The sequence below is a fragment of the Hemiscyllium ocellatum genome, chromosome 3, assembly GCF_020745735.1.
Source record: "Hemiscyllium ocellatum isolate sHemOce1 chromosome 3, sHemOce1.pat.X.cur, whole genome shotgun sequence".
NCBI classification, from domain to species: Eukaryota; Metazoa; Chordata; class Chondrichthyes; order Orectolobiformes; family Hemiscylliidae; genus Hemiscyllium; species Hemiscyllium ocellatum.
This window is the reverse complement of record NC_083403.1, coordinates 64247224-64262695: the sequence shown is the minus strand read 5'-3', so window position 1 is coordinate 64262695 and position 15472 is coordinate 64247224. Positions and strand designations below refer to the sequence as shown.

Genomic DNA, 15472 nt, shown 5'->3' with positions numbered 1-15472 from the left:
TCTCCCCCTCCCCTCATCCTCTCTCTTCATGCCCTCTCCCTCTCACCCCTCCCCTCCCCTCAGCCCCTCTCAACCTTCATCTACTCTCATCCTACCCCCTCCTCTCAGTCCCTCTTCCCTCCCCCTCCCATCAGCTCCTCTCCCTCCTCAACTCCTTTCCCCCTTCCCTGTCCCCCTCTCCACCCATCCTCACTCTCCCTTGTCCTCTTCTTTCCCCTATCCTCCCTCCTCGCTTCCCCATCAGCTCTCCCCGTCCCCTCTCACCCCAAGCCCCTCATCCCTATCTCCTCTCCCCAACCCCATCTCCCCAACCCCATCTCCCCAACCCCATCTCCTCCATCCCTTCTCCCCCAACCCCCTCCCTTCATCCCCTCTCCATCCACCTCGCTTCGTACCCTCTCCCCCTCACTCCCCTTCTTCCTCTCTCTTCTCCCTTTCACATCCTTTAGCACCAGCCCCAACCCCCTCCCTTCATCCCCACTCCATTCCCCCTCATCCCCACTCTCCCCTCATTCCTTCTCCCTTCCCCTTCACCCCCTCTTGCACCACCCCCCTGCACCACCCCCACCTCCTCTCTCTCCCCACAACCCCTTTCACCCTCATCCCTTCCCACCCCAACCCCTCTCCCCATTCCCCAATCCACCTCTTCCCTGACCCCCTCTCCCCATCTCCTCTCCCTCTGCCCCCTCTCCCTCTGTCCCCTTTCCACCGTACCCCTCTCCCCAGCCCCCCCTCCCCATCCCCCTCTCTCTGACCCCTCTCCCCCATCCCCCTCTCCCCATTTCCTAATCCACCTCTCCCTGTTCCCCTCTCCTTCTGTCCCTCTTTCTCTCTGTCCCCCTCTCCCCGCCCCCCTTTCCCCCATTCCCCAATCCATCTCTCCCCGACCCTCTCTCCCCATCTCTTCTCCATCTGTCCCCACTCCCTCTGTCCCCCTCTCCCTCTTGTCCCCTCTCCCTCTGTCCCGCTCTCCCCCATCCCCCTCCACCCTGTCCCGTTCTCCCCATCACTCTCCCTCTGTCCCCTTCTCCCCTGTCCCCTTCCCCCACCATCCCCCTCTCCCTATCCCCCTCTCCCCATCCCTTCTCCCCCACTCCCCATCCATCTCTCTCCCATCCTCCTCCCCAATCTGCTCTCCCCCACCGACCCCAATCCCCTATCTCTCTCTCCCCGTCCCACTCTCCCCATCTCCTCTCCCTCCGCCCCCTCCCCTGTCCCCCTCCCTTTGTCCCCCCTCCCTCTGTCCCCCTCTCCTTTGTCCCCACCCCCTCAACCCCCTCTCATCCATCCCCCTTCCCTCTGTATCCTCAACACCCTTGTCCCTCTCTCACTCCATCCCCGACCCATCTCCCCGACCCCTCTCCTCCATCCCCAGTCTCTCCCAACCCCCTCATTCCCCTCCCTCCGTCCCCGACCTTCTTGTCTCCCTCACACCCCATCCCCCCATCCCCTCTCTCCCATCCTCTCTCCCTCCATTCCACCCTCCCCCATTCCCGCTCTCCCCAACTCCATTTCACCCACTCCTCTCCCTCCCCCCTGTCTCCATCTCTCTCTCTCTCCCCATTACCCTCCCCGATCCCCCTCCCCATCTCCCCCTCTCTCCTCTCCCCCAACCCATTTGCTCCCTCACCTTCCTCCCTGACACCCTCCCTCTACCCCACCCTGTCCCTTCTCCCCCTCACTCTCCCATCACCCTCCTCGATCCCCCCTCCACGATACCCTCTCCCCATTCCCCCTCCCACCACCCCATTTCCCCCTCCTCCCTCTCCCTGTCCCCCTCCCCTCTGTCTCCCCTTTCCCTCTCCCCAGATCTCCCTCTCTCTGCATTCCCCCCTCCCCTATCACCTACCCCCATTCCTCCTCTCCCCCATCCCCCCTCTCCTCCATTCCCACTCTCTTCCCGGATCCCCTTCTCCACCTGCATTCCCGCTCTTCCCGTCTCCCCCTCCCCATTCTCCCGCACCCCACTCCCTCCTCCCCTCCCTCTCTCCCGATCCCCTCTCTCTCCCACAATCTCCACCTCTCTCCCCCAATCCCCCCTGTCTGCCCCAATCCCCCCTGTCTGTCCCAATTCCCCCAATCCCCCCTCCCCATTCCCCCTGTCTCTCCCCCATTCCCCCTGTCTCTCCCCCCCCATTCCCCCTGTCTCCCCCCCCCATTCCCCCTGTCTCCCCCCCCCCCATTCCCCCTGTCTCCCCCCCCCATTTCCCCTGTCTCTCCCCCCCCCATTTCCCCTGTCTCTCCCCCCATTCCCCCTGTCTCCCCCCCCCATTCCCCCTGTCTCCCCCCCCCATTCCCCCTGTCTCCCCCCCCCCCATTCCCCCTGTCTCCCCCCCCCATTCCCCCTGTCTCCCCCCCCCATTCCCCCTGTCTCCCCCCCCCCCATTCCCCCTGTCTCCCCCCCCCCCATTCCCCCTGTCTCCCCCCCCATTCCCCCTGTCTCCCCCCCCCCCCCCATTCCCCCTGTCTCTCCACCCATTCCTCCCCCAGGTTCCCTCTGGCGGGCTGTAATCTGTCACTCGCTGACGTCGCTGTTGTTCCTCCTCCCCTCTCAGTATTTGAGTGAGGGCTCCGCCGGGTTTCTGCTTTCACCGTCCGCTGGTCCTGCACCGTCTCTGGGGGGTAGCAGCGACCAGTGCTCCGTGCCCCCCAGTCCCCAAAGCTGGGAGACCCACCAACACCGGATATCAGCTTGTATCCATCGGGATCCAGGGCGGAAAATAAAAAAAAGGTAACGGGGATTTCAGAGAGAGAGAGAGAGGGGGGAGTGGGAAGAACAAGCAGTTGAGAATTTCTTGCATGTTCCTTATGATAGTTCCCCCTCCTCCTCCTCCTCAGATAGTTGCATTTCCAGTTGGAGACTGAATGTAAGGAGCCGAGGGGTATGTTTGGGGAATGTGGTGTCCCGGGAATGTTTGAGAGGAACCTCCGGCTGTCAGACCCTGCTTCCCCGGGTCACTCTGTGTGTTGTTACTGGCTGAAGTGGCGGCGCACAAAGGGTTAAATGGGGGTATGGGGTTGGGGTGGAGGGGAGGGGGGTGTTAAAGGGAATCTGCTCATTAAGGCTTTGCTTTTTGTTTCCGAAACAAGTCGAGTTACCGGTGGGGGGCAAGGAGTTCTCTCTCTCTCTCTCTCTCTTTCTGTCTGTGTCTCTCTCTTCCCCCGGGATTGTGTGTGTGTGTGTGTGTGTTACTGTCCCATCCCTCCTCACGGTGAGTTTGGAGACGCTTAGCCCCGGCTGTACTTTGATTTCCATTTCAGAGGAGCCCAGGCGGCGCTGAGCCGCTGTCCGGGATTGACTGCTCCTTCCCGGGCTCTGACTTTGAAAAACTGGCGCTGAGATTTTCCCCGGTCTGCGGGCGGATTTCTGCTCTCCCCCCCCCCCCCCCCCTCCATTCGCGGGAGTGGAAGTCAGCCCCGGCAGGAATGGCCATTGAGAGTGTGCAGAGGGGAAAAACGGGCACGGTTTTTCTACCACGCGTGCTGCCAGGGACAGGGCGCATGAAATGGGAATCTGCTGTCCTTTCGTGGTAACTTCAAGCCGCAAACAAATGAAACCTCATCTGTTACTCGTGTGGATGGAATTGGTATAAACTGTCAAAAGTGCTGTGTTAGGTTTTGAAGAATTATATTCCTTAACTGTTTAATCACTTTAATATTAATTCCTGCCGAGAAGTTTGACAATTATTGCAAAAATGTTGGTGATTTATGTGCCAGTAATACCTTTATTTCTATTTAATAATAAACATTTACGTTGCAGAAAGTGGCCATTTGGCCCATTGGCTTTATGCCGGCACTCTACTAGCATTTGTAGTGTAAAGAAAGACACGTCACAATAATCTGGCAAACAATAGCGAGCCAGTACATGCCGCTGTCCACTGATCTTCAAACCAGCCATCTTCAGTGATTCAACATCGGAGAGACCCTTTGCAGTTGCTAATACACTCCCAGCTTCACATTCTTCCCCAATCACTTCAGAAATCCGGGCTCAATTTGCAAAGTCGAGAGTGTGATGCTGGAAAAGCACAGCAGAGCAGGCAGTATCTGAGATTTACAGAGCCAACTGCTCGAACCCCTCAAATCAACAGGCCAGAAATGCTTCTATTTCCATGTCGTTTATCCTTTTATAAAAGTTGAATATCCTGGAATATTTAAAGTTCAGCATAATCACTCTGCCAGGTCACCTCCATAATAACCTTTCAATCAAACCCATTTATTTAGTTCTGAAGAAAAGTAATTTTCAACAAGAAACATAACTCTATTTCTCTCTCCACAGGTGTTATTAGAACCGTTGAGACATCCAGCAAATACTTTCTAAGTCCCATTTATTTCTGCCTGTGTTATTTCTCTAAAAAATGATTTGTGCAGTATGCAGGTCTTCAGCAAGGCTTACATTTGTTCGCAATCTATAATTGTCCTGAAGAAGGGCATGGAGATCTACATTTTTAACTGCTTCAATCAATGTGGTGGAAGTGCATTCACAGTACAGTTAAGAAGAGATATAGTGATTTAATTCCAAGTCAGGGTGGTGTGTAGCTTGGAGAAGAATTGCTTGGTGGGTGGTGTTCCCATAGGTCTGCCGTGGTTGTCTTTCAAAGTGGTAGCAGTCATAGTTCCAGCATGAGCCTTGATGAGTTGCTGCAATACATCTCATAGATGATATACGCAGCTGCCATTGTGTACTGGTAGTACAGGGAAGTGAATGCTAAAGTGACGGAGTTTGATCTAGCTGGCTGCTTTATACTGGGCGGTGATGAGCTTTTGAGTGTTGCTGGAGTTGCACTTGTTCAGACAAACATTCTATTACAATCTTGACTTGTTTCTTCTCAATGTTGGACAGGTTTGAGAGGTGACAGGTCACTACAAGCATCTGATCTATTTTACAGCCGCATGGCACTTCCAGTTAATATGTTTTGATAGACAGTAAGTCCCTGCACCTTGTGGGTGAAGGATTCAGTAATGGGAATGACAAAATTATTATGGGGAGATTATTAGATTCTCCCTTGTTGGAGATGTTTATTATTTGTCATATGCATGGCATGAATGGCACTTGCTATTTAGTGACCAAAGCCTAATTTTTAAAAATTCCTTCACAGGACGTGGGTGCCTCTGGTTGGGGCAGTCTTTATTTCATGTCCCTGGCTGTTGTTGAGAGGATTGTAGTAAGCTGTTGTCTTAAACTGCTGCAGTCAGTGGTTACACCCAGTAAATGATTCCAAACCAGTTTGCTTCCTGATTCTCATTGATTTCAGTTTGCTCTGGCTCCTTGATACCGCACTTGGTCAAATGTCTTCTTCATGGAAAGGCTGGCAGCTGTAAGGAAAGCTGGATGATGAAAGAAATTGAGCTTTTGGTTAAGAAGAAGAAAGCATATGTCAAGCATAGACAGCAGAGATCAAGTGAATCCTGAGATAGCTTTGACAAATAGGATTAAGGAGAATCCAAAGGGATTTTATAAATATATTAAGGATAAGGGGGTAACTAGGGAGAGAATAGGGCCCCTCAAAGATCAGCAAGGCAGCCTTTGTGTGGAGCCACAGAAGATTGAGGAGATAGTAAACGAGTATTTTGCATCAATGTTTACTATGGAAAAGGAGGTGGAAGATATAGACTGTGTGGAAAATAGATGGTGACATTTGGAAAAAATGTTCATATTACAGAGGAGGAAGTGCTTTATGTCTTGAAATGCATGAAAATGGATAAATCCCCAGGACCTGATCAGGTCTACTCTAGAACTCTGTGGGGAGCTAAAGAAATGACTGCTGGGCCTCATACTGAGATATTTGTATCATCGATAGTCACAGGTAAGGTAGCAGAAGACTGGAGGTTGGCTAACGTGGTGCCACTATTGAAGAAAGGTGATCAGGACAAGCCAGGGAACTATAGAACAGTGAGCCTGATATCAGTAGTGGGCGGCTTGTTGGAGGCAATCGGGACGGAATTTATATGTATTTGGAAAGGCAAGGACTGATTAGGGATAGTCACCATGGCTTTGTGCCATGTGAGTCATGGGAAATCATGTCTCATGAACTTGACTGAGTTTTTTGAAGAAGTTTTTTGAAAAAAATAATAAATAGGATTGATGAGGGCAGAGCGATTGACGTGATCTATATGGACTTCAGTAAGGCATTCAACGAGGTTCCTCATGGGAGACTGGTTAGCAAGGTTAGATCTCACGAAAAACACGAAGAACTAGCCATTTGGATATAGAACTAGCTCGAAGGTAGAAGACAGGTGTTGGTGGTGGAGGGTTGCTTTTCAAACTGGAGGCCTGTAGCCACAAGGATTGGTGCTGGGTTGACTGCTTGTCATCATTTTGTATAAATGACTTGCGTGTGAACCTAGGAGGTATAGTTAGTAAGTCTGCAGATGACACCAAAATTGGAGGTGTAGTGGACAGTGAGGAAGGTTATCTCAGAGTAGAACAGGATATTGATCAAATGGGCCAATTGGCTGAGGAGTGGCAGATGGAGTATAATTTAGATAAATATAAGATGCTGCATTTTGGAAAGGCAGATCAGAACAGTACACTAAATGGTAAGGTCCTGGGGAGTGTTGCTGAATGGAGACCTTGGAGTGCAGGTTCATAGCTCCTTGAAAATGGAGTCACAGGTAGATATGATAGTGAAGAAGTCATTTGGCATGCTTTCCTTTATTAGTCAGAGCATTGAGTAGATGAGTTGGATGGTCATGTTGCAGCTGTACAGGACTTTGGTTCGGCCAATTTTGGAATATTGCATGCAATTCTGGTCTTCTTCAGATCGGAAGGATGTTGTGAAACCTGAAAGGGTTCAGGAAAGATTTGAGATACAGGGAGAGGCTGATTAGGCTGGTGTTGTTTTCCCTGGAGTGTGGGAGGCTGAGGGGTGACCATATAAAGGTTTATAAAATCAGGAGAGGCATGGATAGGATAAATAGACAAAGTCTTTTCCCTGGGGTGGGGGAGTCCAGAACTAGAGGGCATAGGTTTAGGGTGAGAGGGGAAAGATATAAAAGGGACGTAAGGGGCAATGTTTTCACACAGAGGCTGGTACGTGTATGGAATGAGTTGCCAGAGGATGTGGTGGATGCTGATACAATTAAGCATTTAAAAGGCATTTGGATGGGTATATGAATAGGAAAGTTTTAGAGAAATATGGACCAAGTGCTGGCAATTGGGTTAAGAATATCTGGTTGGCATGGATGAGTTGGACCAAAGGATCTGTTTGACATCTCTGACTCTGTATTAAGGGTGTCACTCTCTCACCTCACCTGAGGAATTCAATTGTTTTGTCAATGTTTGAACCAATGCTGTGATGAATTCAAGAGCTGAGTGGCCATTACAAAATCCAAACTGGGTGTCAGTCAGTAGGTCATTGCTGAGCAGAAACTAATTTGGCAGGACTGTTGATGACAACTTCTGTTACTTTACCAATGATGGAGAGTAGACTCTTGGGGTGGTAATTGGCTGGATTGGATTTGTCCTGCTCTTTTGGGTACAGGGCATACCTGGGCAATTTTCTGTATTGTTGGGTTGATGCCAATGTTGTAACGGTACTGGAACAGCTTGGCTAGGATTATGGCAAAGTTTGGAGCACAAGTCTGCAGTATTGTTGCTGGAATATTGTCAGGGCCCATGCAGCCTTTGCAATCTCCAATTTCATGATATCACATGGAATGTATCCAATTAGCTGAGACCAAAATGGTCTTGCTGCAAATGAGCACATTTTGCTGCAGTAGCTGCAGAGTAGCAAATCAGCACTGCAATTGCTAAGGTACCTATTAGAGATGGCTCAGGGAATCCCTGATGGACACAACCTGTAAGCCTCTCTTGGTTCGTCCCAGGGATCATACCCTGTGGTAGTCTGGAATAATACGCTCTTACAGACAGTTTAGTTTAAATTATTACCTCTATTTACCAATGGCGTCAGTGTTACACTATAACATAGATACCTTCAATTCTGGATTAGTGGTGCTGGAAGAGCACAGCAGTTCAGGCAGCATCCAAAGTGCAGCGAAATCGACGTTTCAGGCAAAAGCCCTTCATCAGGAATAACTTCAAGTCAGGCTTGAGCCATGAGCAGAATAGCGGTATCATCTCTTATCCCTAAGAGCACTCTCAGGCTACTCCCCTTATTGCTGCAAACAAGCTGTCTTCACACTGAAATTAGTATTAAAATTACAAAAATGCCATATGTCCTTAATCAGATAAACAGCAATAAAATAGTAAAAGTTTGCAGAGGAAGAGAAACTCATTGACAGGTCTGAGTACACTTGACTAATTAAGTCTCATGTACATCAAAGTGGGAAACCTTGATCCAGCCCGGCCCAAATGACCGGTTGCTTTGGCTAGACAACCTTCCCTTTTAACAGTATATTACAACAAGGGACTAGTTTAAACCATGTGGGGCAGGTCATGAGGTAATCTTGCTCCGCTAACATGCCCAGTATCATTGTCCTACAAAATGGCTTTTTCTTTTAAAATCATCTTAGATTCCCAGAATGCAAATTAAATTCATAACATGCCCAGATCTCAAGCTCCAGGGAACAACACACAAACGTTCAATCCATGACTAGCCAGTGTACACTCAAATCAGACCACAAAGAGTTAAACTTTCCCCCAGCTTCCATCCTCTGTCTCTCTGTTGAACCCTTCAGTCAGTGAATGTAACTTACAGAAAGTTCTCTGTCTCTCACTCACACATGAATATCTTCCAATGTCCTTACTATGTCACTTTGTGTTCTCCTAGCCTGTAAGGGTAAAGAAGCATCCACGTTCTAGAACAGTCAAGGTAAGGGAGCTGAGCTTCATACATTCAAATCTGCTCTGTGTGGTATACATGAAAACGTATCAGGATTGTTCTATTACATGCATATTCCACTCACCTTTTATTAAATTAAAGTTCTTTTCCTAACGAGAATGAGTTTTGTTAAGAGTTCTTGATATAAGCCAGCAATTTAGTTATCTGACATCCCACTGAAATATGCACACCTCCAACGTGAGAAGGAAGTACTATCTCACATTCCACAAGTGAACAAATGTAACACCTTATTTACACCGATCCATTGACACTAAGAACAGATGTCCCCAATTCTTTTGAACAAATAGTTTCCCCACCCCCCTCCCGTATCTCCTTAGCAGGTGTAAGGCTATCAACTTTCTCACAATTGCAAGTGAACATCCACACTTCTGATGTTATTGTTGGAGGAAAGACTTTTGATGAAGCAGCTCAAGATTTAGATCCAGGACTTTACCTGAAGGAACTTCTGCAGAGATATCCTGAGGCTAGTACAGTTGGTTTCCAACAAATGCAGCCATCTTCCTTTGTGTTTGGAATGACGCCATCCCGTGGAAAGTGTTCATAAGCTCAAATTTGACTTGGGCTCCCTGCTGTTAAATGGAAGTCACTCTCACCTCACCTAATCTATTATGCTTTGAATGCTTTGCATGTTTAGTTTTTTTCCCCAAAGTCACTATTCTCTAATGCCTTATTACCTTTGTTAAACTATGTTTCTTTCTGCCCTATTTGGCTTGGTTTATCCAGATTACTACTCTGCTTTATAGTCTTGGCATCTTAATATATTAAAATAGACATTTTTCCTGAATTTACTTATCGGCCCCATCGTGCTGGACAACTTTGTAGCCCTTTCTACTTCCATAGTTATTCCATTTGTCAATACTCAAGTCCCGGTCTAGTTTAAGGGGAGGCCATCCTAAAGGACCCTCTTCCCCTTTCTTCAGTAATGGTAACAATGCTACTTGAATTAGAGTTTTAAAAAAAAAATCTTTGTAGTGTTATTCTGCTTATGTTAGGTAAATAGTGTATTAAGTTAGAGGCAGTGGAGGTATTGATAGAATTGGCAGTCTCATAAAGCAGAGAGTCATCGATGTGCATATAGAATATGTAGATGTGGAATAAGTGCAAGATGACCTAAAGGGTAGATCCTTGTGAGATACCAGAGGTAATGCTGCAGCAATGTGAAGATCACCCAGAACTGTTGATGTTCTGACCATGACTGGAAAGGTCGGAATGGGGACCGAGGAACAGCGATCATTTTAATTAAATGTCGGAAGAAAAGCATTTTGAAAGTCTTTGGCTGTCATTTGTGTTTTTGGATAAAGGTGGTTTCATTATTTCAACAGGGACAGTAGCCTGACTGAAAAATTACACATTGAGCTGTGTGAAAAATTGGACATGAGTCTGTCAACAGTAGACAACATTCCAGAAATTATGATGAATGGGAATAGGGTGACCTCAGGAATGTACCCTTCCAGTTACCAATCAAACCAGTTTAAACCGGTCTGGTTTAAAGTAATGTGATGCTTCAGTTTACTAGAGAATGAATGTGTAGTATTAACAATATGTCAAACCTAAGAAAAGTACATAATGGCAAATTACTTTTTGAATCCTATGAGTTATCTTTTGAATGATGTCTTTACTTGACATTTGACACGAGAAGGCTTTGAAAATGTAAAGTTAAAAGTCATGCATTATTTGATGCATTATAGAATATGTCTATCAAAACTGATTTTTGTCTAATTTTTGGAAGTTTTCTCACTTCTAAAATATCACTGGAAACTCTGTTTTAAGTTAAATGGACAACATATAGAATAGAAAATTGGAATGTAGCACGTATTGGACAGAAAATGAACCAGATTTTTGAGATTTAGTTTCTACTACCATAAGCCATAAGATCAGGTTTTGATTTAGTGTTCCCTTTGTGAGCTAAAAATATTTTAATAAGCAATGAACTCCTTGAAACACTATCATTTCCAAAGATCTGCGGGCAATTTGGAAATTAATTATTTATCCTCAAATTTCAGATTCGGGCAAGTTTTTACTCAATTTAACAAACAAAATAATCAAACATTTTGTCGAGATGAGTTACAAGAAGACCAAAGGTAGAGTTGCTGTAGTGTCATGTAGTGTAGCTGCTTCAATATGTGCACCCATGTTTGTGTGCCAGAGATTACTGGGACTTTCAGAAATGTAAATTAGATGCTGCTGAATGTAACATCTGAGAATAATAAATTCTTCCTTCAACTTAGTGGTTTCTGAAACAATTTATATTGGAGTTAATTTGAACTTGACATTATTGGAGCCGTACCTAATTTTCCGAAAACAAAACAAGATAATAGTGAACTTAGAAAAAAGAAGTGCCAAAATATATATTAGCTAGTGAAGATTAGATTAGATTACTTACAGTGTGGAAACAGGCCCTTTGGCCCAACAAGTCCACACCGACCCGCCGAAGTGCAACCCACCCATACCCCTACATTTACCCCTTTACCTAACACTACGGGCAATTTAGCATGGTCAATTCACCTGACCCGCACATCTTTGGACTGTGGGAGGAAACCGGAGCACCCGGAGGAAACCCACGCAGACACAGGGAGAATGTGCAAACTCCACACAGTCAGTCGCCTGAGTCGGGAATTGAACCCGGGTCTCTGGTGCTGTGAGGCAGCAGTGCTAACCACTGTGCCACCGTGCCGCCCAAAAAAATCTTTCAAGGATACATTTTAAATTTAGGTAAGGTTCCTCTCATGAACACACCCCAAAAAGGGGCAGAACACTTTTGAGAGAGAGAGAAAAGGAAGAAAACTAACTTTTCAAAGTACAAGGTCATGTACAACTAATTGAGAATAATAGTTAGAGGTCTCCAGCACAGAAAAAGGCCCTTTGGTTCATTATGCCTTAGCTGGTCAAAAGCAACCACCTAACTATTACAATCTCATTGACACTTCTAGAGAGATTAATTAAGTGACAATTATACTTTTCTTTATCATCAGTTCCTGTCACCACTCGGATCTCATTATCTATAGGCATATGATTTCCAACTATGTGCTCTGCTTTCAGCAGAGGCAGGAGCCCATGCTACAAAAGGATTTATTGCTTTCTCTCCCTTCCTGTATTATGACAATACCCCCTCAAGAAATGCTTTTCCTTGACCCCTGCTATATTATCTATCGAGCTCATCCACAGCTTCCATTCATTCTTTAAGGTTCTTGAAAATTCACTGCTTTGCAAATCTGTGCCCAAAACTCCGACTTGAATCTCCTTAATTAGGTTTCCTTCCTTAACCAAAATTACAAAAAAGCGTTTTTGGTAATTGAAATCACAGTACATTATCATTTCTGATCCTCCATCACCCTTTGTCCTAAATAGGCAACAACAGAATATCCTTCAGCACCTCTTGTTTGTTGCCCAGTTCAGTGAAACTGTCTGCACTTGGTTCCATTTTTTACTCTGGCTATGATTAAATAGCTTTCTCACATAATAGCATCCCCTCTCGATTCCACGTCACCAGATAAAGAATCCACCAAAGAGCCTTACTTGGCTGCAGCCTCTTCCTTGTCCACATGCTACCAATTGACATAATCTCAAAACCTGGACTGTTTTCTGTGTGAATGCTGCTGATATCATCTGTCTCCTCTCCAGTTCCCTGCTCTATTATTGGAGGCCTTATCCAGCATCTCATCTAATTTCCTGCCCATTGAGAAGATTGCTTATTGCTGTAGTAGTGGGTCAAAGCTTGTGCAGGATGGGGAAGTTCAAATGATCACAAGCCTTTAACTTGAATAGAAATTAACATGAGATATGATGCAATGCAAAGACGAGCTGTATAATAATATCAACTATGCTGGAAAAATATTATTGTAGGTTTTGAGTTGGTAGCATAAGTCTTTCAAGACCACTATCTTGTTTTGGGTTGCTTAGACTTTCTCTCTTTTACAAACAAGGTGCTTTATTCATATCCTTAGCATTTGCTACAAATAACAGTGATAACCTGTCTGCAATAATCTTTAAGGATAGAACATGCACCGTGCCTCTGTCATTATAGTAATTGTAGCTTTTAGGTAACGTAGCCTAGAAAGTAATCTGAAAAGGTCCAATATCATAGTTAGTGTGTGTTATATAGCTGCAATACCAATCTTTTTGTGGGCTAACTTTTAAAGTTATTTAAAACTGAAATGCTTTGTAATAATATTAGTGCGTGAGTTTACACAATCTTTACATTATCGTTCTGTAACACAAGGCATTCGCTGACTCCTGTCCACCAGGCATATGATAAAAGTCTTCATGCTTATGCTGCAAGTTATTATTCACTTGCTTTCTGCATTTCTTTATACTCAATATGTAGTGACATGAACAGGATGTATGGTTTAAAAAAAAGTACAAATGCCACCAGCCTTTACCACAGTAAAATTATGAATCGTTTGTAGTGGAGAAGTAACATATAAAATTACTCCATGGCTCCCCACCCACAAGGTCCACAACACCTCCACAACATGACAAGCCGTTTTCAGTTCTGCAGTAGAGATGGTGTGATCAGTTCGTTCATTTGGCTACGTGGCTAGCATGTGGTTCACAATAACTCGAACAATGTGGGTGTGATTCCTGCTCTGGCTGAGGCAGACTTGGTACCTGCATTCTTGCCCTGCCCCCGAAAAAAGTATGGACAAATCAACACTGGCTTTAAAAAAAAACTTCCAAGGAAAACCGGTCTGAATACAGCAAGAACAGATGAGCTAAGCACCAGTCTTTGGGCAGAGCACATCTGGATAAATAAGTGAGAGTAAAAATAGCAGAAGCACTTACATATATTTAATAATATGTATTCAGATTAATCTGTAGTGCCATTGGACTGATGAGTCAGAGTCATTGAGATGTGCAGCACAAAAAGAAACCCTTTAGTTCAACTCATGCCAAGCAGATATCCCAATCTACAACCCACTTGCCAGCACCCAGCCCATTTTCCTTCCTATTCGTATACCCGTTCAGATGCCCTTTAAATGTTGCAATTTACTAGCCTCCACCACCTCGTTTGGCAGCTCATTTCATACACACATCCTCTGCATGAAAAAGTTGCTCCTTAAGTCTCTTTTATATATTTCCCCTCTCACCCTAAACCTATGCCCTCTAGTTCTGGATTCCCCCACCCCAGGGAACAGACTTTGTCGATTTATCCTATCCATGCCCCTCGTGATTTTGTAAACCTCTTTTAAGGTCACTCCTCAGCCTCCTACGCTCCAGGGAAAACAGCCCCAACCTATTCAACCTCTCCCTATTGCTCAAATCCTCCAACCCTGGCAACATCCTTCTGATATGAAGGAGACCAGCATTGTATGCAATATTCCAACAGTAGCCTAACCAATGTTCTATATAACCACAACATGGCCTCCGAACGCTTGTACTCAATGCTCTGACCAATAAAGGTAAGCAAACACCTTCTTCACTATCATATCTACCTGTGACTCTACTTCCAAGGAGCTATGAACCTGCACTCCAAGAAAACTAACATTTTCAATATATTTATAAAGGAAAATACTGTGTATTCAGAAAACCATAGCCAGCTTAACATTGCTGGGAGGAAAATAATGCAATCTTTATTAAATGGGTACAAGCTGAAACAGTAACTAGAAATCAAATACATGATAACGAATGCCAAAAGTTAAACAAATGCTTGACCAACCACGTTGAATTCTTTGAAGATATAATGGAGAAAGTTTACCAATGTAATGTATAAGATGTAAAAGTCTAGATTTAAGTTGCATTTTTAAAGTAATAATGTGAATAAGGTCAAACCATTGTGTTAAAACTTTATAAGCTATTGTCATGATTTGGCATGAAACAGATTTTTGGCTCACACTGTTATGTTGACTTACCTTTTTACCAAAAGATTGGTCAGATGGGATTTTTTACAGTTGAAGCTCATGAAATAAAAGGGAAGGTGGCAGCATGGGGTGAAAGTTCATAGAATAATAGGAAACAATAGTGGGGAATAATTCCTGTATTGACTGGAGGATGATCTAAAGTGATATTCACAAGATTGGTATCATGATTTTTTAAAAATCTGTATTCGTGATCTAGACTTCATGTATTAGCAGGTACCATTTCATAATTTGCAGATGATACAAACCTGGAAGCACTATGAATTGTGAGGATGATAGTGATTGACTACGTAAGAACTTCAGTGGTTACACTGAGCAGACACCTAACAGATGGAATTTACTGGAAATGAGTTTGAAGTAACACATTTGATAGAAAGAACAAGGAGAGACAATATAACATAAAGGATATGATTCAACAGAAGGTGCAGAAGCAGGGACCTGGATATATACGTACACAAGGTGGCAGAGGTTTGAGAAAACTGATAAAAGAATCTTGGATTTTACAAACAGTCAGAGAATTATGGGCAGAAGGCAGGAGATTGGGGTTCAGAAACATATCAGCCATGACTGAATAGCATAGAAGACTCAATGGGTCAAATAGCCTCATTCTGTGCCTATATCTTATGGGTTTATGGAGTCCAAAAGTAAGATGTAATTGTAATTCTTTACAAACACCTTTTTTTAATATTAGATTAGATTCCCTACAGAGTGGAAACAGGCCCTTTGGCCCAACCAGTCCACACCGACCCTCCGAAGACTAACCCACTAAGACCCATTTCCCTCTGACTATTGCACTTAACGCTGTGGGCAATTTAG

General features: G+C 45.1%; 2 protein-coding genes across 3 annotated transcripts in view; one reads left to right on the top strand and one right to left on the bottom strand.

The window, feature by feature from the left end:
- LOC132832539 (trafficking protein particle complex subunit 3-like) overlaps window positions 1-15472 on the bottom strand; it is a 196706-nt gene that overhangs the window by 23687 nt on the left and 157547 nt on the right. The window contains exon 7 of one of the 2 annotated variants that reach the window (XM_060850644.1): window positions 8111-8140. The exons of the other annotated variant lie outside the window; for it this stretch is intronic. The gene's annotated coding sequence lies outside the window, so the exon portion shown is untranslated. Of the gene's footprint in view, window positions 1-8110; window positions 8141-15472 lie in introns of those variants that run through there. 2 annotated transcript variants of the gene reach the window in all.
- Window positions 2568-15472, top strand: part of dse (dermatan sulfate epimerase) — an 86142-nt gene continuing 73237 nt past the window's right edge. The window contains exon 1 of the mRNA XM_060850590.1: window positions 2568-2731. The gene's annotated coding sequence lies outside the window, so the exon portion shown is untranslated. The remainder of the gene's footprint in view (window positions 2732-15472) is intronic.